Source organism: Phocoena phocoena, chromosome 6 (assembly GCF_963924675.1).
Source record: "Phocoena phocoena chromosome 6, mPhoPho1.1, whole genome shotgun sequence".
Taxonomy (NCBI): domain Eukaryota; kingdom Metazoa; phylum Chordata; class Mammalia; order Artiodactyla; family Phocoenidae; genus Phocoena; species Phocoena phocoena.
Window position 1 is genome coordinate 39,669,588 of NC_089224.1, and position 25,074 is coordinate 39,694,661.

The 25,074-nt window shown below is 41.4% G+C and overlaps 1 pseudogene; it reads right to left on the reverse strand.

Annotated features, from left to right (window-relative positions):
* Positions 1–134: 134 nt before the first annotated feature.
* Positions 135–24,192, reverse strand: LOC136125035 (protein disulfide-isomerase A3 pseudogene; annotated as a pseudogene).
* Positions 24,193–25,074: the final 882 nt, after the last annotated feature.

The following is a 25,074-nucleotide window of genomic DNA, read 5'->3' on the forward strand; positions in this document are numbered from 1 at the left end:
GATCCTCCTGTGCTACCTTCTTCTTCTTGGGTTTTTCTTGAATTATGGGGGCGGGGGGGGAGGTGGTGTGGCCTCTCACTTTAGATAGCTAATAAAATAATTTAATTCATGGCCACCTTCGTATTTCTTTGGATTTAGCTTCTTGTTGGCTGGAGAGAAGCAGATGGTAGGAAAACCTCTAACTTCATATGGAGAAGGCACATCGTTGGCTGTGGCATCCATCTTGGCTCTGATAATATCTGGGTCTTTTCTGAGCTTCTCTCCCAGTTCTTTATACTTAGGCTCCAGATTCTTACAGTGACCTCACCAAGGAGCATAAAATTCAATCAGCACATCTTTATTTTCATCATTCACTAGTTCATCAAAATTCTTTGCTACCACTACCTTTACGGGCCCATCAGTGCTCTCTGGGATGGGCTCAGACTTCAGGTATCTCTTCAGGTTACCATCAAAGTAATCCTGCAGGAATATGTCAAGAGCCTTGCCATCACGCGACAATTCCTCCTGCATGACAAACTTCTCTGCTTTTGCAGTTCTGATAGCAACAACAGCAATCTCTCCAGTGGCGCTTTCCAAGCCAAAATCAGAAAGTTCATGGCTAAAGGTTTTGCAGCTAGCTACAGCAAAGTTGAGTTTCTTCCCAGCATCCAGGAATTTCTTTGCCACCATCATCACTCTGTTTCTCCAGTAGTTGGAACGTTTAGCATGTCCTTACCCTGTATCAGTCCTTACCCTGTATCAAATCTTTATTGTCTTCTGTCATGTGAGGGCAGATACCAAAAATGTTTTCCTGAATAAACTTTTTAAATCTTTCCACTGGTCATTTTCTGTTGTGTATATGCCACAGTCTTGTCCTCAAACTTGCTCATCAGATGTGAAGGACAAAACAAGGTGATACCCTCTCCATCATCATCATACTTGTTCACCAGAGACTCAACATTGGTGTGTGTAAATTGGTAGTTATCTTTCAAGTTGCTGGCTGCTTTTTGCAACTCAGAGTGAGCTTCACTGAATAAATCTTTGAAAGAACCCACTACAGAAGCATCTTTATCAGTAAGGAATTTTCAGATTCTTCCTCAGTCCTGAGAGGAACTGAAGCTGGTCCAGCCTGCTTCTTCAGGTGGCTGACAATTCTATCAGCAGTCCTAGGCCCATCATAGCACCTAAAACAGAATGTAAAACTTTTCAAGAATAGTGCTTAAGTAATTAATGATTTAAAATTAAAATAATTCTCCTCTACTGTTAGCCCTTTTTTCATTTTACAGACCGCCGCATTTACTTTGTTACGCTCAGGATAAAATACATCCTGTGGGCATGTAAAATGCAAAAAGAAAAATGCATGCATGAGCTGTTTTCATTAATGATGGTGTTTTAAACGTGTCTATATAGTCTTCATAATTATTTTAATTACTATATAATATTTTGCTGAATTGATTTTATTATCTATTCCTGTAATCTTGGACATTTATGCTTTTTTTTCAGTCTTTTGGAATCATAGATAGCTATTCTGCGCATAGGTTTTTGTTTCTGTTGAATTATGCCATGAGGAGAAATTCTGGAGTCTAAAATTTGGATCAGAAAATATCCATCTTTATTATTCTTAATATATTGCCTTCCAGAAAGAATGCATCAACTGAAATGATCACTATAAATAAGTGAAAACAACAGCTTCCTTAAACTTTAACCGGCAATGGCTACCATTTTTTCAATTTATGAGCTACTTAAATAGGCGATTAAAGGTATCTCCAGGCTCCATCAAGGATGGTCTTTTCCCCTGTTTTTCTTTATTACTGATATTTCTCTATGTAATGTTTGTGTTAATGTCATGGCTTATTCGATTTTTAGGTTTTGAGGTTTTCCTTCTGAATTTGAATGAACTCTTCATATATTACAAATGTTAATTTACCTGACATTTTCAGTACAAATATTTTTCTGAATCAGTTGTTCTTATAGGACAAAATTTAATTTACAACATTTTCACTTACAGAGGCTTTCAGTTTCTGTATATTCAGTAGTGACAACACATCCATCCCTCTGCGTTTCCTCAGTGGATTCTTGTATGGTGTAAGGTGTAGCTCTAACACTTTGGTTTTCTAAATTGTCCTATTTTATCTTAATGCAACTTATTAAATGAGCCTTCTTTGTCCCTCTACTTGGGAAAACTGACTTAGCTTTCCACATATGTTTTGGGTTTATTTCTAATGTTTCCACCTTTTCCTGTTGGTGTGCCTTTCTGTGTTTATGTCAATACCACAGTTTTAAGTTCTAATACTTTTGTATAAGTTTAATGTCTGATATGGCTAGATTTCTTTCTCTTTTCTCATGCTTGGATTGTCTATCAGAGTTTTGCCTTTTCTCATATTTTTCATACAAATTTTGTTGCAATTTAAAAAATCATATTGCCATTTTAAAAATTTATTTTATTTATTTTTGGCTGCATTGGGTCTTCGTTGCAGCGAGCGAGGACTACTCTTCGTTTGTGGTGCATGAGCTTCTCATTGCAGTGGCTTCTCTTGTTGCGGAGCATGGCTCTAGGTGCACGGGCTTCAGTAGTTGTGGCACGTGGGCTCAGTAGTTGTGGCTCTCAGGCTCTAGGGCACAGGCACAGTAGTTGTGCCGCACGGGCTTAGTTGCTCCGCGACATGTGGGATCTTCCCAGACCAGGGCTTGAATCCATGTCCCCTGAATTGTCAGGGGGATTTTTAACCGCTGTGCCACCAGGGAAGCCCCATGTTGCCATTTTGTTTGAAATTGTGCTAAGTCTGTAAATATCCTTGGAGTGAACATATAGATTTATGATTTCCAGTCTCCCTGAGGCAAAAACAATACCTGTATATTTATTTGAATTTTTTGAAAACTTCTAATAAGGGTTTGTAGGTTTCTGTAAAAGACTTCTGCTCTTACTTTGTACAGCATAAACCTTAGTGTTTTAGATTGCTTTTAATAAAATAATAATGGCTAACTATTATTAGGCACGTAATATGCACCGGACACTATGCTAAGCACTTTGTATATATCATCTCATGAAATACCTCTGTGAGGTAACTACTGTTATCACCATAATGCCTGTGAGGAAGCCGAGGTTTATGCTGGTCATGTAATTTGTCCATGGTCACATGGCTGTTAAACGGTAGAGCTATGATTTGCACCCAGGACTGTCTGACTTCAAAGACCTTGTTCTTAACCACCATCCTATACTTGGTAAACTGGAATTATGACCTAATAAGATAATGAAATTTAGCGAGAATAAAAGCAGAATTCTTATTTCAAGTGGATAAGAAGAGAAAGGTCAGTATCCGTTCAGAATGTGAAAGAGTTCAGACCTTCTATGGAGTATCAACTACTAAAGTGGCATGATTGCTCCAAACAAAGTAATAAAACCCAGTCCTTTGTTAATGGATATATGACGTCAGCTTATGGAAGGGGATAGTACCAGTGGATCAGTATCTAGAATGCTGTGTTCTCAGCCCCGTGTTTTGAGAGTGGTCTTTATAACTGGGAGTTTCAGCAGGGGATGATAACGTGGTAGAAAAAGAGGAATTATGTAGAATAAATGGTTGAAGAATGGGAATTTTCAGCTTGGTTAAGAGAAGACATCTGAAGAGTTGTTTAGAGCAGAAAGGAATAGACATGTGGTGAACAAAGGTTTCAAGGAAACATATTTTGACTCCAGTAAATTCTTATAGAATTAGCCTGTCCAACAGGGAAACTGGCTTCCTTGCAATTTAGTGAGTGCCTCATTCATTGAATTATTTGAGCAGAGACCAAAGGTTACAGAAAAGTGATTCCTAAATTGCAAAAGAAGTTGATGTAGATTAATGGGGTTTTTTTTGTTTGTTTGTTTTTTGCGGTACGCGGGCCTCTCACTGTCGTGGCCTCTCCCGTTGCGGAGCACAGGCTCCGGGCGCGCAGGTTCAGCGGCCATGGCTCACGGGCCCAGCCGCTCCGTGGCATGTGGGATCTTCCCGGACCGGGGCACGAACCCGTGTCCCCTGCATCGGCAGGCGGACTTTCAACCACTGTGCCACCAGGGAAGCCCTAGATTAATGGTTTTTAAAGTGCAAGTCCAACGACTGTAGAATCAGCCAGAAACCACAGATGTTAGAAATGCAGATTAGAGGACCCCACCCAAGACTAACGAATCAGAAACTAAGATGAGGCAGCAGTCTGTGTTTTAACTAGCCATCCAGGTGGTCCCTGATGCATGCTAAAATTTGAAAACTACGAACCTAGATAAAGGCTGATGTTTCTTAAAACTCTGAAGTTTAACTCTTCTTACTGTTTGTCATGCAGTACACTTTTATATCAGTGTGACACTAATCGTGTACTACACCTAAGGGAAGCTCATTGTTGAAATAACAAAGGGACCTCATTATAAAGTGGTCCCAGTAAATGGTTGGAGGTCTCTAATACGTGCACAGCAAGCTGTATCGACTAGTAAAGGCATGGCATACCCTCATTATATGTGTATTTTTTTTTCCAAGGATAGATATGTAAATGCAAATTATCATACTAGTTTCATGCTTTTGTTTTCATCATCGAAGTGAATTGAAGTCCTCTGGAGGTGGTTTGGAGTAGATGGGAAAAACTAAATTTCTTATAGCTGGGAAACAGTAGATGTTGAATTCCCTTTGCCACTTAGCCATCTGTTTCTTCCACCATGTTGGGAATTCCTTTGGCATTGGGAGCATATCTCATCCATCTTTGTATTTTCCATGGTGATCAGTGCAATGCCTGTGAAACGTTAGTGCTCAGTCATTGCTTATTAAATATAATGTATTTAAGGTAATAAGTTCTCCAAGTTTCAAAATATGTTTTTCACACAAAATCAAAGTATTGTGATTAAATGAAACAGAGAAGACTAGAACCCAAGGCTGCCCAAACCAAACACAACCACTATTTACATTTTGTAATTTGGACAAATTTACATTTATACAGATTACATTTGTAATGACTCTCGATCTTCTCTCCCGTTTTCTAAAGCTTCGTTTTACATGGTTATAATCATACTTGGCGCTCTGCTTTTTTCCCTTTTCATTGTAGATTAGGGCATCAGATTATACGATACACTCACATGTGCAGAGAGAATACAGAGTTTTAAATTTCTGGAGCTAACGATCTTTCTCATCAACCTAGTAGGTAATTGGAAAAATTGGCAATTCGTGATAGCTTAGTCTTTTCCAGCTAAACAGTCTGTATCTGTGAAATAGTAAGTTCAGTTGAGTTTATTGCAGAAAAATGCTCAGTGTTTGAGATTTCTGTCCCTCGTCTTCTTTGCAAGATGGCCTCTGGGTGGGGATTTTTGGGGGTTGGGTGGAGTGGGTAGGTGAACGGCTTACGTGAGACCATGGTGATGAGGGAAGAGGTCTCAGGTGTTTCCATCTATTCCAGTGCCCGGCTTCTGCTGGTTCACTGGCCTTCTCAGAAACCCCTGAGAAGGGGTTTTCACTCTCCTGAGCCAATTGAGACATTGGGGCCCCCAGAAGGGATGCACATGCAGTATTCGGAGGGAGTCAGAACTGTTTTAAGGTCATCTGTCTAGCCATATTCATCAGTCAGTTTTACACCATCTCTCCTGCATTACCTGGGGTGCCGTCCTTAGTCGAGGTGAGATTCTTTCAAATGGAGAAAAGGCAACAGATACTTTCAACTTTCTTTGTCAACTTATGCAAGAGTCTCCCCACCCTTAAGATACCTGCCTCCGAGAAGTCGAGACACACGAGCTTCCCACCTTCTTCCCCAAATTCTTCTCCCTTCTTGTTTGGACTCTCCCCTGTGTCAGCACAGATAGAACAGTTCTTTCCTCTTCCTGTCTCGTTATAACTACCATACCATACTATTTTGTGTTTTTTGTACACTTAAAAAAATGAAACCAAACCAAACAGAGGACACTTTGGTAAGGCCGAACTCTTGATATGAAGGAAAGGGAACTTTAAAATTTAGAAACCCTTGCTGTCGCTCCACAAACCTGGCTTTCAGATTGTCATTGCTCTTAGGAGAGTCTGTTGTGAGACTTAAGGCTGACCCATGATGCCGTGATGTATGAGGCAGTCCCCATGCTCTGCTTCCCTGAAGCACCAACCTCATTGCTTAGCTGCAGCCTAACATGATTTTAGGGGGAAATAAAATACGTCCATTAAAAATTTATAAGTATTATATATACTAAAATGATATCAAAACACCCCTGTATGCTCTGGTGTTATGTAATGAGCACTGTGATTGGAGATGTATGTACTTTATTTAATCCTTGGGTTTAATTTATTTAATCCTTTATTCTCATTTTACAAATAGATACATTGAGGCTCAAAAATAAACCTTGCCCTGGGTTTCACAGAGAGGGCATTCTTTCAACCACATCGTGCACAGTGGTTAACAAATAGTTAACCAAACACCACTGTTTATTTAACCATTCCTCCATATTTAGACATTTAAGTTGCCACAGGTTGTTTTAAAGGCAGATTTCCACCTCCTAGTACAAGGACCCGGAGTTTAGAATTCAAAGGCTACTTCAGACCAGATGGGGAAAACGTATAGATTAAAAGAAAACTAAAATATGTATCAACAATTGCAATGTAATAACCTTAGGTGAATCCTGATACAAACACAATGTAATGACAACAAATAGAATCAATTGTAGAGGCTTAGGTGGAGATCGGGAGGATAGAGGGAATGAAATTGGCCATCATTTGATCAATGTTGAAGCTAGGTGATGGGTACTTGGGGGTTCGTTTTCCCATTCTTTTGTATATGTTTGAAACTTTTCATAAAGAAATGTTTTCTAAAATGGAATAGGATTCCCTACGCTTTCTGAGTTTTGAGCAAGGAAGAGTTCTTTTTCTAATAATATTAAGCAAATATGCATTGGTATGATTTTGGTTCCAGTCTCCAATCCCCCAGCCCCCTACCCTCAACCACATTCCTCTTACATACTATATAGCACTTGACAAATTTCTCTTGGGTGAGCCATGTCAGATGAAAATTCTTCTTCATTGTGGGATAAAAAGAGGTCATCAGTAATCTTGAGTGATGTGTGTGTGTGCGTGTGTGCGTGTGTGCGTGTGTGTGTGTGTGTGTTGAGGGCACACAGTCAATGCAGCTGGTGAGCACGGCAGTTCTCTGAAACAGTCCCTGCCAGAGCCTCGTTATCCCACTCCATGCTGCAGTTTTATCATGTGTCTGAGAAAGTGTTTCCTCTGCCAGGCAGGAAGGAAATTTGAAAATAAGTGCCAACTTCAAACGCCCGGAGGGCATACACTGACATCTCCTTTTCTGGTTGGTGAAGCCAGGATGTGCTGCAGGGTGTCTCATTAACACCAGGGGCTTGGCCAGGCAGGGTGCCCCAGTTTGAGCATGCATGCTATCCGGGCACAGTTTTTATTCGATCTATGAAATGTGCTAACGTCACGTTGCATTAGACCCCCGAAGTGAACTTGCTTTCTTTAGAAATGTTTACACTGTTTCCTCCCCTCACCTCTGCCTGTGCTACTGAACCAGGTATCTGGCAATTCCAGCCCCACTGACATGAGAGGAGGTAACATTTCATTCATCTCTCTTCCCCTCTCAATATTATTCAGAATTGTCATTCACATAATCATTAATATTTGTTAAATGGAAGAAGGGGGAAAGGGCGCAAAGGTAACATACATGGGAGAGAAAGTGAGGGCAGTAAAGAATGTAAGATATTGTTCATTGCAGAATATGAATGAACAAGTACATTATCACCTTGAGATTCTGGTGGGATTCTGAAATGGAGACAAAATACTAAAAAATAGATTAAAGATGTGAATTTTTCTATAAAGAACACAATGAAATTTAATGTGTAGGGGGAAAAAAATCCCTTGAATTTTATAGCTTCTTTTCATACCCAGTACAAACTAATTCCAGGATTCAAGGGTGAAAGATGGTGGCCTTTGGTTATGTCACCTTCTTTAACATCTCTACAAAATTCAAAGAAACCAGAAAAATGTCATTAAAAAGATACCCATTACAGTCAAAGACAAATCTCATCATCAAACTCCCAGTGTGTACCAGGGACTTTTTCATATCTTTTTCTCCCAAAACCGTATCATTGGCCTTGACAGTTTTATGCAAGTTGACAATTCAGTAAGGAGCACATTGATTTCTGTAGAGGAGAGCCCAAGGGGCAAGTTATAGGTGATGAATGTGGTGGAGATTAAAAGGTAGTAATGAAGTGAATTTTCTGATCTCATTCTTTGAAGAACAGCCATTATCAGGAAATGCTTCAGAGTTTTGAACTGAAAGCAAATGGAAGAAAAGGAAATATGAAATGCTCAGTTTCTGTCTTATCTGTATACACCATTTTTACCAGTCTTAGGCAGGCTCTAACATTTGTACCAGCACTAAGCTGGGTAATTCACACACTTAATTAAACCTTTAGAAACATGTACGTAGGTACATTTTATTCTCCCCACTTTGCAGTGAGGAAACAATTTAGAGAAACTTGGTAAGTTAGCTACAATCATAACTAAGAAGTCACAAGGCTAAGCTTCTAATGCAGCTCTGTCTGAATGTAATACCTGTTTCCTTTCTACTGTACTCCACTGACTCTGTTACTGTAAAGGAGATAGTACTAAAGTAGTTTGTGGTTTTAGAAGAACGTTCCAAAATGTCAGTTCTTTTTACTTATGGTTGACGCCTATGTCTTACACGCCTTACTCCAGGCATTAGGGAGTTGTAAAAGTTTCCATATTGCAATAATTATAACTGCAGACTTGTATGTTGTAGGGTGAGGTGCCATGGAACGGAAAAAGTTCGTAAATTATAGTCTGTCACTAACTATTTGTGTGGCCTTGAACAAATGTCTAAATTCTCTGAGCCCAAATCATTGCTGCCAAATATAATTTATTAGGTTAAGTCTAAATTATCTTTGTCTTCTGTGATTCTCTTTTCCTGGTTGATGCAATGTAAGTTCCAGTAAATCAGAATTGAGATTTTTACTGTCACTGTTTGCAGATGACATGATACTGTACATAGAAAATCCAAAAGAAGCCACCAGAAAACTACTAAAGCTAATCAATGGATTTGGTAAAGTCACAGGATATAAAATTAATGCACAGAAATCTCTTGCATTCCTATACACTAACAATGGAAGATCAGAAAGAGAAATTAGGGAAACAATCCCATTCACCATTGCAACAAAAAGAATAAAATACCTAGGAATAAACCTACCTAAGGAGGTAAAAGACCTATACTCAGAAAACTGTAAGACACTGATGAAAGAAATCAAAGAATACACAAACAAATGGAGAGATATACCATGTTCTTGAATTGGAAGAATCAGTATTGTCAAAATGACTATACTACCCAAAGCAATCTATAGATTCAGTGCACTCCCTATCAAATTACCAATGGCATTTTTCACAGAACTAGAACAAAAAAATTCTTAAAATTTGTATGGAGACACAAAAGACCCCGAATAGCCAAAGCAATCTTGAGAGAAAAAAAAAGCTGGAGGAATCAGACTCCCTGACTTCAGACTGTACTACAAAGTTACAATAATCAAGACAGTACGGTACTGGCAGAAAAACAGAAATATAGATCAATGGAACAGGATAGAAAGCCCAGAGATAAACCCACACACCTATGGTCAACTAATCTATGACAAAGGAGGCAAGGATATACAATGGAGAGAAGACAGTCTCTTCAATAAGTGGTGCTGGGAAAACTGGACAGCTGCATGTAAAAGAATGAAAGTAGAACACTCCATGACTCCATGCACAAAAATATACTCAAAATGGGTTAAAGGGCTTCCCTGGTGGCACAGTGGTTAAGAATCCCCCTGCCAACGCAGGGGACCCAAGTTCAAGCCCTGGTCCAGGAAGATCCCACATGCTGCAGAGCAACAAATGCCACAGCTACTGAGCCTGCACTCTAGAGCCTGCCAGCCACAACTACTGAAGCCCACATGCCTAGAGCCCATGCTGTGCAACAAGAGAAGCCACCACAAAGAGAAGCCCACGCACTGCAACGAAGACTAGCCCCCGCTCGCTGCAACTAGAGAAAGCCCACACACAGCAACGAAGACCCAATGCAGCTAAAAATAAATAAATAAATACAGTTAATTTAAAAAATGGATTAAAGACCTAAATGTAAGACCGGACACTGTAAAACTCTTAGAGGAAAACATAGGAAAAACACTCTTTGACACAAATCACAGCAAGATCTTTTTTGACCCACTTACTGGAGTAATGGAAAGAAAAACAAAAGTAAACAAATGGGACCTAATTAAACTTAAAATATTTTGCACAGCAAAGGAAACCATAAACAAGAAAAGACAACCCTCAGAATGGGAGAAAATATTTGCAAATGAAGTAATGGACAAAGGATTAATCTCCAAAATATACAAACAGCTCATGCAGCTCAATATCAAAAAAACAGGGCTTCCCTGGTGGCACAGTGGTTGAGAGTCCGCCTGCCGATGCAGGGGACACGGGTTCGTGCCCCGGTCCGGGAAGATTCCCACATGCCGCGCAGAGCGGCTGGGCCCGTGAGCCATGGCCGCTGAGCCTGCGCGTCCGGAGCCTGGGCTCCGCAGCGGGAGACACCACAGCAGTGAGAGGCCCGCGTACCGCAAAAAAAAAAAAAAAAAAAAAAAAACAAACAGCCCAATCAAAAAATGGACAGAAGACCTAAATACACATTTCTCCAAAGAAGACATACAGATGGCCAAGAGGCACATGAAAAGATGCTCAGCATCACTAATTACTAGAGAAATGCAAATCAAAACTATAATGAGGTATCACCTCACACTGGTTAGAATGGGCATCATCAGAAAATCTACAAACAGTAAATGCTGGAGAGGGTGTGGAGAAAAGGGAACCCTCTTGCACTGTTGGTAGGAATGTAAGTTGATACAGCCACTATGGAGAACAGTATGGAGGTTCCTTAAAAAACTAAAAATAGAATTATTATATGGCCCAGCAGTCCCACCGCTGGGCATATACCCAGAGAAAAGCATAATTCAATAAGGCACATGCACCCCAATGTTCCTTGCAGCACCATTTACGATAGCTAGGTCATGGAAGCAACCTAAATGTCCATCGACAGATGAATTGATAAAGAAGATGTGGTAAATATATACAATGGAATATTACTCAACCATGAAAAGGAACGAAATTGGGTCATTTGTAGAGATGTGGATGGACCCAGAGACTGTCATACAGAGTGAAGTAAGGCAGAAGGAGAAAAACAAATATCGTATATTAACACATATATGTGGAACCTAGAAAAATGGTACAGATGAACCAGTTTGTAAGGCAGAAATAGAGACACAGATGTAGAGAACAAGTGTATGGACACCAAGGGGGGAAGGGTGGGTGGGATGAATTGGGATATCGGGATTAACATATATACACTAATGTGTAAAATGGGTAAGTACTGAGAACCTGCTGTATAGCACAGGGAGCTCCACTTCGCTGTACGGTAGAAACTAACACAACATTGTAAAACAGCTATACCCCAATTTAAAAAAAAGAAGATGGGAGAGGGAAACGACTGAGATGAATGTCTTTACTAAAATACCAATAAGTTTGTCAAACTTTAAAAAAACATTGAGATTTTTAAAAATATGAATGCTCATTTGGGTTGGATTTTAAAAATCTTCTTAAAGTGACCTTCCATTTTAGCCAATTTCTCTTTCTCTCAGTCTCACACACACACATGCACGCACTGCATACATGTACACACACACACACCCAGCACACTCTGTACAATTAGCATTATTATTTATACTCAAAGAAGGGCAGTTCAGCGTTGGTTTCAGACACAAAGCACACAGATAAGGAGGAATTCCAGGCAGTTTAGTTATTCGGTACAACTTGAACATTAAGACAACAGCCCATCTGTCCATCCCACTGTCCTCTACCACCCCTTGTGAACTCATGGAAGGTTGTTGATCTGGACCCAAGTCTAGAATTCTGGCTGCTTTGCTATGAGTCTATATTGGCCTCACCTACCTCCAAGCTCTCAGAAACTGGAACATGCAGTATAAAGAAATAGATGTTCGATTCAGACATAGCAGGTCTTGGATATTCTTTTGTGAGGATATTTTTTCAGCTGTCCACAGTGGTAACTTTTTGGTATTTCACTGTATATAGACTTTGGGTTCTAAGGAGGAAATGTTAACCAGCAATGCTGTGGCATGATTCCACCTAGTGAGGGAATGAGATTCTTAGCTTGACGAAGTCTTCCTGCCACAGATACTATCAGTATGTGACTGTCTTTCCTGTCAAATTGATAACTTCTCAAGAGCCCACTATGTACTGTAGACATCCCTTTATTGCTATAGCACCCAACTCAGCGCCTGATACATAGTGGCAGTACATCAAGTAAACAGCAGCACGTATTTTGTGGCGGGGTTAAAAAAAAAAACAACACATGAATTTTGGAGCCGGGCATCCCTGTGTTCAAAGTTCTGGCTCTGCTAATTAACCTGTGTGTTTCAGGAAATGTTGGTTCGATTCTCTGAGCCTCAGTTTTCTTATCAGTACAATGGGATGAATAAAACTTCTTGGGATGTTGTTTAAGGTTTAGAGACAGTATAGGCAAAGCGGCTATTGAATTGTGGGCACTCACTGGACAATAGCCAACAGCAGCAGTATTGGAGGTAGGCAGGACTAAATAAATGTTAGAACAATAGAATTATTATCAAGAGCTGGGTTATAAAACACTGTGTCATAGTAGAGAAAGAAACTGCCATGAACCTATCAGGAAGAAAGACTTTTTTTCATTTAAAGTACAAAGAAAAGTGTTGTAACAATTAAGAGTAGTCTGTCTTATGAGGTGGTAAGATGCCTGCCCAAAAAAAAGGAAAGAAAAAGAAGACTTCAAGCAGTCTTTAAACCAGCAAAAGGTGGAAAGGAAGTTACACTGGGCAGTTACTGGGAGACTTCCGATTCAGCAGTTTCTCCATTTCTGATATCCGGGTTCATTTTCAGTTGTGAAGGCTTCCCAGTCAAACATGAAGCCATAATGTTGAAGGCGGATTATTAGTAGTTTACCTTTGCTGCACTAGCATAAATTCTTTGGAGAGGAATTGAAAAGACCACAGCTAACTCTTCATGAAGCAGTGTGTTTTGCTAACATCAACCAAAAACTAACAGGAAAGAAGGCACAATGTAGTTTGTAAGGAAGGGAGTGATAATCATTCAACATTTGATTTACGCTGTAAATGCAAGGAGTGGAGGAAAGTGGTTTTGAAGAATCTCCCAGGACCAAAATCAAATCGCTCACCTTACCTCAGGCTGATGAGCACATGGGCTCCGGCTTGGCATATGTTTTCATAAACTTCCCATTTTCAGGGAGTGTGGCAGACGTGTAAAGAGGAACACATCTGCGACCCCGTGGAGCTGATGTTTTAGCAGAAGGCACAAGGTCGTGGGTCAGAGGGGGCATTTCCTGGGAGAAAAGACGGCAGAAATACACTTCCTCATGGGCCCCAACACCAGATGAGCAGAGCACTGGCGTTTGTGTCTATGAGGGACCAAAGTTTTCATTAGGAGACCATTGAAAGACTAAACTGTTCTGTCTGATCCAATGACATCAGGATTTGAGATTTGCTGTGACTGAGTTAGCCCTCACTCCCTCAAAGAGTAAACGCCATGGGCTTTCCTGGTGGCGCAGTGGTGGAGAGTCCGCCTGCCGATGCAGGGGACACGGGTTCGTGCCCCGGTCCGGGAAGATCCCACGTGCCGCGGGGCGGCTGGGCCCGTGAGCCATGGCCGCTGAGCCTGCGCGTCCGGAGCCTGTGCTCCACAACGGGAGAGGCTACAACAGTGAGAGGCCCGCGTATCGCAAAAAAAAAAAAAAAAAAAAAAAAAGTAAACTCCATGGACTCACAAATATTCTTATCCCTTCCTCTTCTGCGGTGAAGAGCTCGTCCACACAGATGTGAGGCTGTTTACACACAGGGTCCTAAAGACTTAAATGTACTCAATGGATTCCTAAGGGATCCCACTTATTATTATGTCCTACTCATACTTTTACACGGGCGTGCGCGCGCACACACACACACACAGAGACACACAGGGACACACACCCCTCCTATGCTTCAAGCTAGCCTAGAAGGCATTTCCTCTGGTAAACTTTACTTCCCCTGCCCCTCCCCACCTTTAATTGTGCCTCTATTATTAGTTAGAATGTGTATGCAGTAATGTGTTTTTTCTTGCATTTTGCCTCAATGAAAATCTGAGAGTCTCTTTACATTTAAATTTTTTACACAGAGCTTCAAAAAGTTTTAAAATTACGTAGTCAAATTTATTGATTTGTTGTTGTTGTTCGCCTCATTTCTGGAAATTAAGGGCACAGCCTCATCCCTTTGAGAAATATTTATATAGACAGTTATACTTGATGAGTGTCCAGTCGGCACAGCCCCACTGGCAGGCAGCTCGCACTCGGTTTCTAATTGTGCGAAGGGGCGGAACACTTGTTAATATATAGAAGTCCTCTTCCCTTTGCCTGCTAAACGGATTCTGGCTGTGCCCTAAACTCTTTCTCCTGCCTTGCCTTCTTTCAACGCCAATCTCCTTTTTTGGGATGTCATGGCACAGAATCATGAAGAATAGTGGTACAGGAAAAGGAAATTCAGAAAGTTCATTCAGAAGAGGTTTAAAGGAAAATGCTGGGAAGCAAGCAACCATGGTGTCTCAGAGAAGCGAATACAGAAAACAAATGGGAACTCTAATATATTGCTGTGGTTTGTGAATATCCTTCACAGTGTTTGAAAAATACAAGTTGAAAAAAATCTGTGTTTTTTGAAAATAGATTTTGTTTGTTGGAGTGTTTTTCTGTGACCTCAACAAGGTTCTGTACTACTACGTGTATTATGATTTTATAAGCAGTGCTTTTAAAACTTATGAATGTGAGCGTGTGCACATCTCTATAATTTTCTACAGTATATGTTCCCAATACCTCATATTCTCGGTTTCCCACATCCCTCTCTTTTTCTCCTTAGAGGCCCCTTCTGGTCTCATAGTGGTTTCCTTTTCCCCTATCACTTAATGAACAGTTACTTAAATGAACCATGATAAATGTCTGTCCTGGCATGGTCTCAAGTTAAATTCATTATAAATGTTGGGTTGCTTAGGCTAAAATGCCTCTTATCATCTCAGAAAATGAAATTGCAGGCTCATTTTCCAGAAGTAGATAAGGAAAGCTTGCACTCATCAATCCTCTCACAGTTAGGGTGGAGCTGCCTGGTGGTTAAGAGCTCAGCTCTGAAGCTCCTCCCCCATGGTTCAGCCCTAGTCCAGCTACTACTGTCTGTTTTTAATCTTGGGAAAGTCACTTGACCTTGCCATGCCTCAGTTTCCTCACTTAAAAAGAGAATATTTGTAATTCTAACCTCATGAGGTTGTGGTAACACTGTAAAGGAGTTCATTCACGTAAAGAACTCAGAGTAGCTGGCACTTAACAAAATAACTGCCCCCCCCCCCCATACACAAAAGAAAGTAGAAGTTGTCCTGGTTACCAAAGGGGAGGGGGGGGCGGAGGGATAAATTAGGAGGGTGGGATTAGCATACGTACACTACTATATATAAAATAGATAACAAGGACTTACTGTTTAGCACAGGGAACTCTACTCAATATTTTGTAATAACCTCTAAGGGAAGAGAATAAGCAGGGCAGCAGCATGAACGAATTACACACAGATATATCGAGATGTGTGCAGAGGCCCTGACAGAACTATTTGCGATAAGCATTACACCTTTCCCATTTAAACACCAATTCCTCATTTGTAGAGATTAATACTTTTCTAACTTCTGGATCCAAGTTTTCATTAGAACCTCTTGTCCAGACTAAGCTAGTCATCATTTCCTCTTTCTAGAAATATTCTGGTTTCTCACCCTTCTCCTGAATTTTTTTAAACTAAGTTGCTAAGGAGCCTTTCCCTTAACTTGTCTTCCGTCTTACATACGTGCCTATTTGCGTTTTTCCATTCATGCCATTTCAGTACAGTGCTGAAAGGGAACCACTTCCCTCCATCTAATTAAGTACTTAGGAGGCATCTTGGTTTAGGTTAGGTTGCACCAATCTTTGGGTTAACGTATTCTCACTTCACTTGTCTTTCTTCATAGCTTTCCCAAAGCAGCACTTTTTCTTTGGACACTTTTCTAATGAAAACCATTTTTTGCCAAAAGATTATTACCTTCATCGATTACAAACTCTGCCCCCAGCCGTAGGTCTACTAGAGCTAGATTGATAACTTCAGTCTTTGTGGTTTTCCTGACAACCACAGTTTGGCTAACCAGGAGCCCCTATAAAGAACCTGGCTACCAAGCTAAAGCTACTTCTACCCGGGATGTCACATGTGTCCAGCCTGTTCTAATGGTTCCTCTTCTTTCCCATGACCTGGGACACTTCTGTATCCTTTTGCGTTCGTAAAAAGAAGTAACTAATTAGTTAACTGCTGGTAAGAAGATTGTCTGCCTCAACAGCATGTCATTTCTACGTGGTCTTTGTCTGTTTTCCCTTTCAAAGACTTCCCTTTTTGCCTACAAAACAAGACAGTCTTGTTTAATATGTGATGCTTTGGCTTCTCTTATAATTGTTTCCTCCCCAGTAGAAAATCCCTTTGGGGCTCATTTAAATTCTTTAACTCTTTCCTGACATTCAGCAGAGAGGCTTCCTAAGAATCAAAGCACTTTACTAAATAAGTAAACTATATTCCTATCTTTGGCATTGTTCCAACAATAATTTTCAAAATTGAAGGACAGATATTGAATGACCACATTGGATCAAATACCTGATGAGTCAATATTAGTATTGTATATGCACGTGTTATGTAGTTTTGCTGTTTCCATTCCATTTAAATAATAAGGAATTCAAAGCAAGAGGATATATAAAAGCCAATAATGATAAGCTTTTACATTCATATAGACCCTCCTAACTCTTAACAAATACATTTTCAATATACATACCCCTACTGTGGTGTCAGCTCTGTACATTGGAAAGATTGATGTCACTTCAATTTTTATGTCCTAACACAGTCTTAGAATTTTACTAGTAATGTCGCCCCTGAAATACATGTAATTATTCAGGGGAAAGTCAATACGATATGTAAAGTAAATGCTTCAACTGAAGACAGACCTGTATAACATTCATTAATTATGTGAATGGGTAATGTATAATAGCATGTGTGGTTAATTATCAAATTATGTTGAATTTAACAGAAATTCTACTAGTTCATAGTTGCTAACACTGGATTCTATAATATACTGTAGCATACCAGAAACACTCTGACAGTTGTCAGAGGAAGTCCTATTAACTGTGAAAGGCCTTCATAAATGAGACACTGCCCTTGAAATTATTGAATTGTTTTGAGAAAAGCATTTATAGCCACAGTGAGAACACAGGTTCTGAATTCAAAGTAATATTTAAAATACGCCCTATAAGAAAATTTATAGCTTTATCCACTTTGCCTATACAAGTCCCTCTGACGCATAAATCATAAAGCAGAGAAAAAAACACATATATCAGCTGAGTAGCAGAGTGCTGACAAGAACTAGGAAAATAAAAGCAACTTCAGACCATTTATACCCAAAGACCCCGAGGGTTGAATTTCCCGGAGGGCAGGTGCTGTAAGTTAATATATAATTGTTGCTTCTTGAGAAAATATTTGAATATCCAAACAGGCACTGGAGTTGCATGGATGTAGTAAGGTCTGTGGTTTGCAATATCTGTGGAATGGGACTCCAGGGCTCAGGGCTAGCCACAGTCACCCTGCACCCTTAATCTGCAGCTCATCCACCTGAAATGGTAGTTTGGTTCTGCTTTTAAAGACTGGAGCCAAAACAAGTCAGAGGGGGAAAAAAAGGAGTTCTGAAGAAGAGAAAATAGCAATTACTAGCTTAAATATTGTTTTTGAACTCATATGAGAAAAATGTCAGGTCACTGGCTATCCTCCCTGAGAACTTGTTCCAGGAGATAAATCCTTGGTCTCCAAGCCAAGGAGATGGGATGAATTCTCTGTTTGTTCTATGGCCAAGAGATGCTATCATTGTTTTCTAGGTTGATTCGCAAAGCCCTATCCTTCGAGTATGACACATAAGGATACTTGAGTTCATTGTGAGTTGCTAAAATTCTAGGCTTCTGGAATACAAAGTAAGGCCAGGCTGAGCTTTGCTAACAAGGATCTCTGTAAAACCTCCAACGAACTGCCTGGAATATATACATTTCAGAAAATTGACAGAAAATGCTCCCTAGCAAGAGAGCTAAATGGAATGGGCTGCTGGGGAAACATTCTAAGTAGGAGCAGGATCCCAAAGCAGAATTTCCAAAGGAAAGAAAATGAATAATCAGCCTTCTCCCTTTCACAGCTGCCCCTCTCCCTATTCAACAACCGGCAAAGGAGCTGTGTTGTTACAAAATGCACACCCGGGAGTGGAGTAGCAGCTGGTGTGCAGGCAGCTGAACGCCTCCGGCAAGCCCTGACCCCAGGAAACAAACACCTCCCAGGTTTAAGGTAGAGCAACAGGGGAAATGAAGCTGATTCACTTCGGAAGAGCCTGCTAAACTATAGGGAGGGCCCAAGACCTCCAGAGCAAATGAAGCCTCGCCAAGGCATCTCGTAGAAGGAAGACCTTCAGACGTTCATAAAAATGAACTGCTCCTTTTTAGAGAAACTGATATTTAAAGTTGTGTTTACAAGAATAGAATCCATAAGTGCCCAGGGGAGAGTGATGAACGGGGTGGGGCGGGAGGCGGGGAGAGAGGGAAGGGAGTGTGAAATCATCACGTGCTAAACAAATGTCCTTCAAGGAGACGAAACACATGACTTGGGCCAAATTCACACCAAGCTCCAACTAACTGAACTCAGCAAAGTCTTCTGCCCTCTTCCTAATAGATTTAGCAGATGATCCTGGGTATTTCTTAACACTTCTTAATATCTCACAGATGAAACAAGCTCATTCAGAATGGTATTAATTCTAGGTGGAATAGAAACACTTGAAAATTTTTCGTGTCATTGTTGGGGTTTTGCCAATATGAAAGGAATTCATTCTCAAAATATAAAAAACTAGGAGAAAAAAATCAGTCCATGATTGTTACTCAATCAGGTCCGGCTGCTCGCCACTCAAAAAATCAATACGAGAGAGAGAGACAAATGTTGGTAGAAGAGAAAGGTGCCTTTAATCAGAATACGGGCAATTTGGGGAGATGGTGAACTCAGTGTCCCCCAAAAACCACTTCCGAAGATTCTGCTGGGCCATGAAAGTTTTAAAGGGAAGAAGGGAAGTAATCTCAGTTAATCATTGAGATGCGGGGGTGTCAGACTTGTCACCTTCCCCCCACTGCGGGCAGCCTCATCGACTCATTGTGACCATCTTCTAGATGTTACCGTGTTCATATGGTTTGGCCACACAGTTTTGTCGTGAGATTACTGAAAGGGAAGCTAGGGAAGAGATCTGGTCATCATTTCTACTTCTTTGATCTATGGGAAAAAAAATGACAGGTTAGGCAAGGTTATTGTATGATTAAAAGATCTGAAAGGCGTGCTTGGGCTGGAGATAAGTAGAGCATGTGGGTCGTCAGTTTAACAGTTAGTTACAACATAACTTTGCTAAAGTGACAAGAAAAGGGGCTTCCTGCTGAGGGCAGTTTCCTGCAAAGAGCTGCTTACATGATGAAATTCCTTAATTGATATCTTGATGTATTTACTTTCTGGGAGCCTTTTAAAATTATAACATGGCAACTTACACCCCTACTGCTATGCTTCTGCCTACCATTAACAGAAGTATGGCAGAGCAGTGAGCCAGTGCAAATGGGCAAGAGCCTTGGATGACTCCTAATACAAGGTCCTTTGCCTAAACTTGCCAGTGTCTCCAAAACTCTTCAATGAGCATTTTGTTTAAAGAATGAATAAATCGCTATTTAGTGTAACACACTGGGCTGGGCCCAGTAGACATGTACAAAGGGAGTGAAGACACATCTATCTTCACATACACCACTGAGGTTACATAAGCAACTAAAGGGATTAAGGAAGCAAATGCCGAAGGGGACAGGCTTTGTGTTATCGGTTGCGGTAGTCCTGGCTTCTGTCGATGCCATGTTTTCTAGTTTTCAAGCACGTTGCTCATCTCAGTGGAGAGCTGCAGGAATTTCATTTGGACAAATAATCAGAGAAAGGATGAGGATAGCAAGAGTGCTCTCTCCTGAAACGTTCAGGTTCAAATCTTTTTCTTACACAAGGAAGGTGAAGCTTGATGAAAGGCTTCGTTTTAAAATTGTACCCTTTTTTTTTTTTTTTTTTGCTGTACACTGTTCCCCTCGTGTCACTGGCACTGAAGACTAGATGACTTAACCAACGTAGAACGTTCAGATGGCAGTGTTTGTTTGTCATGACGTTGTAGGAGCGTGTTTCTGGCAGGATCTCCCTATGTCAGTGTATATTCAGTAATGAGTTACAGGTTCTTTTCCCTGGATTCCTGGTCTGTCACCCACTAGTTCTGTGGCCTTGGGTGGGCTGCTTGACCGCTCTGGGTCTCATCATCTTTACCTGTAAAAGAGGTTAAGAAACTCCATTCTGCCTGCCTTGGTGAGCTACTCTAAGACCCAGTGAGGACTTCCCTGGTGGCGCAGTGGTTAAGAATCTGCCTGCCAGTGCAGGGGACACAGGTTCAATCCCTGGTCCGGGAAGATCCCACATGCTGCGGAGCAACTGAGCTCGTCCACTACAACTACTGAGCCTGCGCTCTAGAGCCCACGCGCCACAACTACTGAAGCCCGCGTACCTAGAGCCCACGCTCCGCAACAAGGGAAGCCACCGCGATGAGAAGCCCGCGCACCGCAATGAAGAGTAGCCCCCGTTCGCCACAACTAGAGAAAGCCCGTACGCAGCAACGAAGACCCAACACAGCCAAAAATAAATAAATTAATTAAAGAAAAAAAAGACCCAGTGAGAGTGCCTGAAGGCACTGAGAGATGGAAGATATTTCTGTGACCTGCCCCTGAGTTATAACGGGATCCACACACAGAGAATCGAGTGCCTCGAATCATGAGGTGTGAGCACTTAGTTATGTGAATCACACTGAATTGTCAGCAGGGTAGGAGCTTCCTCTCCTTCCCTGGCGGGAGCCTTTCTATGATCAGCATTCCTGCCGCCCGGGAGGCTGAAGTGGGGCTGGGCAGAGAGAGTGAGGGAAGTGTGTGGACTTTTGTAATACAAATAAAGCAACAAATGCCTCCTCAGACAGAGCAGCAAGAGGAAACAGCCTGCACCTGGCCTTGGGTTTTTATCATGTTGTTGATGTTGGTTTTTCCCCCCAAAATTGGATTAGGCCCTGTGTGGAATTGTGAATGCCTGTACACCTACTTCATGACAGGACGCCGGAGCCATCTGTTTTCAAAGGCCAAGAGCTGGTTGGTTTTTTTTTTTTTTTTACCCTCAGCTCTGCAGTTTTTCTCTCTCTTCATTCCAGTGAGGCTTTTTTTTTTTTTCCATCATTTTGAGTCAGCAGCCTGCCGGTAACAAAGGTACCCAGCTGTTCTCTGAGTTCTAATTTCAAAACTACAATGAGATATCATCTCACACCAGTCAGAATGGCCATCATCAAAAAATCTAGAAACAATAAATGCTGGAGAGGGTGTGAAGAAAAGGGAACACTCTTGCACTGTTGGTGGGAATGTGAATTGGTACAGCCACTATGGAGAACGGTATGGAGGTTCCTTACAAAACTACAAATAGAACTACCATATGACCCAGCAATCCCACTACTGGGCATATACCCTGAGAAAACCATAATTCAAAAAGAGTCATGTACCAAAATGTTCATTGCAGCTCTATTTACAATAGCCCGGAGATGGAAAGAACCTAAGCGTCCATCATCGGATGAATGGATAAAGAAGATGTGGCACATCTGTACAATGGAATATTACTCAGCCATAAAAAGACACGAAATTAATTTCCAAACAACTTTTAATAGGTACTGCCCACCTTCCCGGCTGTGGGCTGCCTCAATAACACACCAGATTGCAGGTATTTTAAGGAGGGTTCTGAGGTTTATGGTGAAGTGTGGTTTTTCCCAATAGTTTTAAGAATAGAATCGCTAATATCTCCCTGTAGTCATTTGTTTTCCTTTGATAGATGAGTGTGTGTTCTGGACAGTTTACTGCAATGCAGGCCTGAAAGGGAACTGGCAGGGTTCTCCCAGACGTACCGCAGCAGCCCTGGGCAAGCAGTAATCATAGCTGACGCCCGTGAGCAGGTCATAATTATCTTAACTAATCCCACCCCAACAAGAACGCTGTGTAGCAGGTGTCTCATTGTCCCCATTGTATAGATGAGGAAATGGAGCTTTTGGGAGGTTAAGTAACTAAGGTCACACAGGAAGCACATGGCAGACCCCAGGTTCCAACGCAGGCAATCTGGCTCAGTCAAAAGCCATCTACTTCTACTGAAGTGGGTAGAAGCACAGACTGACTGCTCAACTTGTGCATAACAAAGTAAAACATGATGGGATGATCCCTTTTTCTTTAGTGAGTGTCTCCAAAACCTAACACAAGGCCACCACTGATGTTTTCAATATATCAGAGAAATCACACCTCTATAGGATCTCAGTGTCTAGGAAGAGTTATTGCTTTTTCCATTTTAAAGACTCATTGATTAGCCAAGAAGCTCGAATATGGGGAGAACTTGACCCAACACTATAAAGCTTCGTTAAACTAGACTCCATTAATTACTATCACAGAATCCAACATCAGAATCAAAAAAGTATGGAAGTGACTGTATAATTTAAATCCTTGTGTTCAAAAAGAAACCTCTCTCTCTCCCCCTCCTCCACTCTCTCAAGTGCCCCGTGGCCCTGGGAAGTTGAGCAGCTTGTCAAAAAAATGCACAAGTAAATTCAGGATTCGGAATTTCTGCATAGCAGGACGGGAGTGTGGGCTGAACTTCAGCTTTGTACTGACTAGAAGGTGATGTTTGCTAAGCAAAGTAATCAGGTGAACACACTTGCAATGGAATATTTAAGCCAGTCAAGAGAATAAAATGCTTCCAAGCATGTGTTCACATGCAAATGATCGCTATACTAATTACAAGTCGTTCTCATCTTTTCATTAAAGGCTGCTCCCTTGAGGACCTCTGTTAGGTACAACTTTATTAAGTAAACATTCCTGAATATATCCATCTTAGGAAAACAAACGGTCTTAATTCAGATTTTTCATTGGTTCAGATAGACATCTGGCCCTCCTACCCCAAAACCCAGATTAAATATTTCACCCAGAAGTAATTATTGAGTGCATCTTACGTGTCAGGCCCCGTGTTAGGCCCTGGAAGTCCAAAGGTGGATAAGATATGATTCCTATTTAGAAAAGGTCCATATAAGTTGAATTTTCTTCTTCTCAAGACGTCACAACTTTTCCATTCATGAATGCTTAAGACCACATGGGCAGCCCTGGGGTGTGGGGAGAGGATTAAAGAATCACCAGATGAGACCTAATTTCCTCTGAACAACGTGATTCCAGATTCATCTGTACTGTGTGGACCAAATAGGTTTGTCAACTGCCATGTGTTAGTATTATTACACATGAAGAAATTGAATTTTAATTCCACCATTGGTATTGCAATGTGACAGAGATTAGAAAGACCCAGTAGAAGGGAGGGCCTGATTTTGAAAGACAACAGTGTCTCTTCTAGTCAACATCTTTGGGGACTGAGGGATCCTGTGACAGAGTTTTCCAACTCACTGAATCCGTAGGCTTTTAAGCACCAAACTTAGTGTTATGGTATCCATTCTGAATTGGAATCTTTTTCAGTGGATAAAGTATACTTGCCTACACTGTTGAGCAGCATATGTTGATGACTTCTATCCTTTTGGTTGTTCAGCCCCAGAGTCAATCTTGGGTCCTTTCTTCTTCTCCACTGCCTATCAAGTCTCCCTCATTATATATTCAGAATCTGACCACTTCTTACCTTCACGTCCATCTGCTGGTACAAGCCACGTCATCTTTCATCAGCATTATTCCAGTAGCCTTCTAAAGTTTCTGCCCTTGCCTCCTTAGAATCTCTTGTGATCCTTTGAACTTGTAAGACGTCAAACCCTGCAGTGGTTTTGCACCTACGGCCGGGTCACGTGGCCTACGGAGCCCTTCATGATTTGGCTCATCTCGCTGACTGTCTCCCCATGCGCCCTCTCTTGTTCTCGCTGCCTCCTGCTGTTTCTCAAACAGGCCAGGCATGCCTCTATCGTGGGGCCTTTGCATCTTCTGTTCCTTCTGTCGGAAATAGTCTTCCTCCAGATATCACCCCCCGCCTCACTCCCATCAAGTCTTTGCTCAAAGATTTTTTTTTTTTTTTAAACCTGTCCATTGAGGGGCTGTTGTTTTAAATATAAATGTATTTTATTTATTTATTTTTGGCTGCGTTGGGTCTTTGTTGCTGCGCGCGGGCTTTCTCTAGTTGCAGCGAGCAGGGGCTACTCTTCACTGAAGCGCACAGGCTTCTCATCGCTGTGGCTTCTCTTGTTGCAGAGCACGTGCTCTAGAGCGCAGGCTCAGTAGTTGTGGCACATGGGCCTAGTTGCTCTGTGGCATCTTCCCGGACCAGGGCTCAAACCTGTGTCCCCTGCGTTGGCAGGCGGATTCTTAACCACTGTGCCACCAGGGAAGCCCCTCAAAGACCATTTCACATGAGGCTCTCCTTAGCCTCCCATTTACAACTGCTGCCTCGCCACCTGGCACTCCCTTTCCTCCTTCCCTGATTTTTTCCATGGTACTTTTCACTGACAGACTATCTATGTATCTTAATTATTTTGATTTCTCCACACTCACGCAACGTAATGTAAGCAAAACAAGGACAGGGATTTTTCTCTTTTGTTCACTGCAGTATTCCCAGCCACTAGAAGAGTGCCTAGCACATCGTAGGGACTTACTAGCTGCCTATGTAAGTAATTAACCTATGAATGAGGGACATCACTACCAACCCTTAGTTGAGGCGCTACTTGCACCTCAAGATACATATCAGAGTCTCTGCAGGTGCGAAGGAAGCATGTATAGTGTGCAAACAAAGGAATGCTGTGGTCCACTGCTTTGATTTGTTTCCACATTTGTAAAAGAAGGACA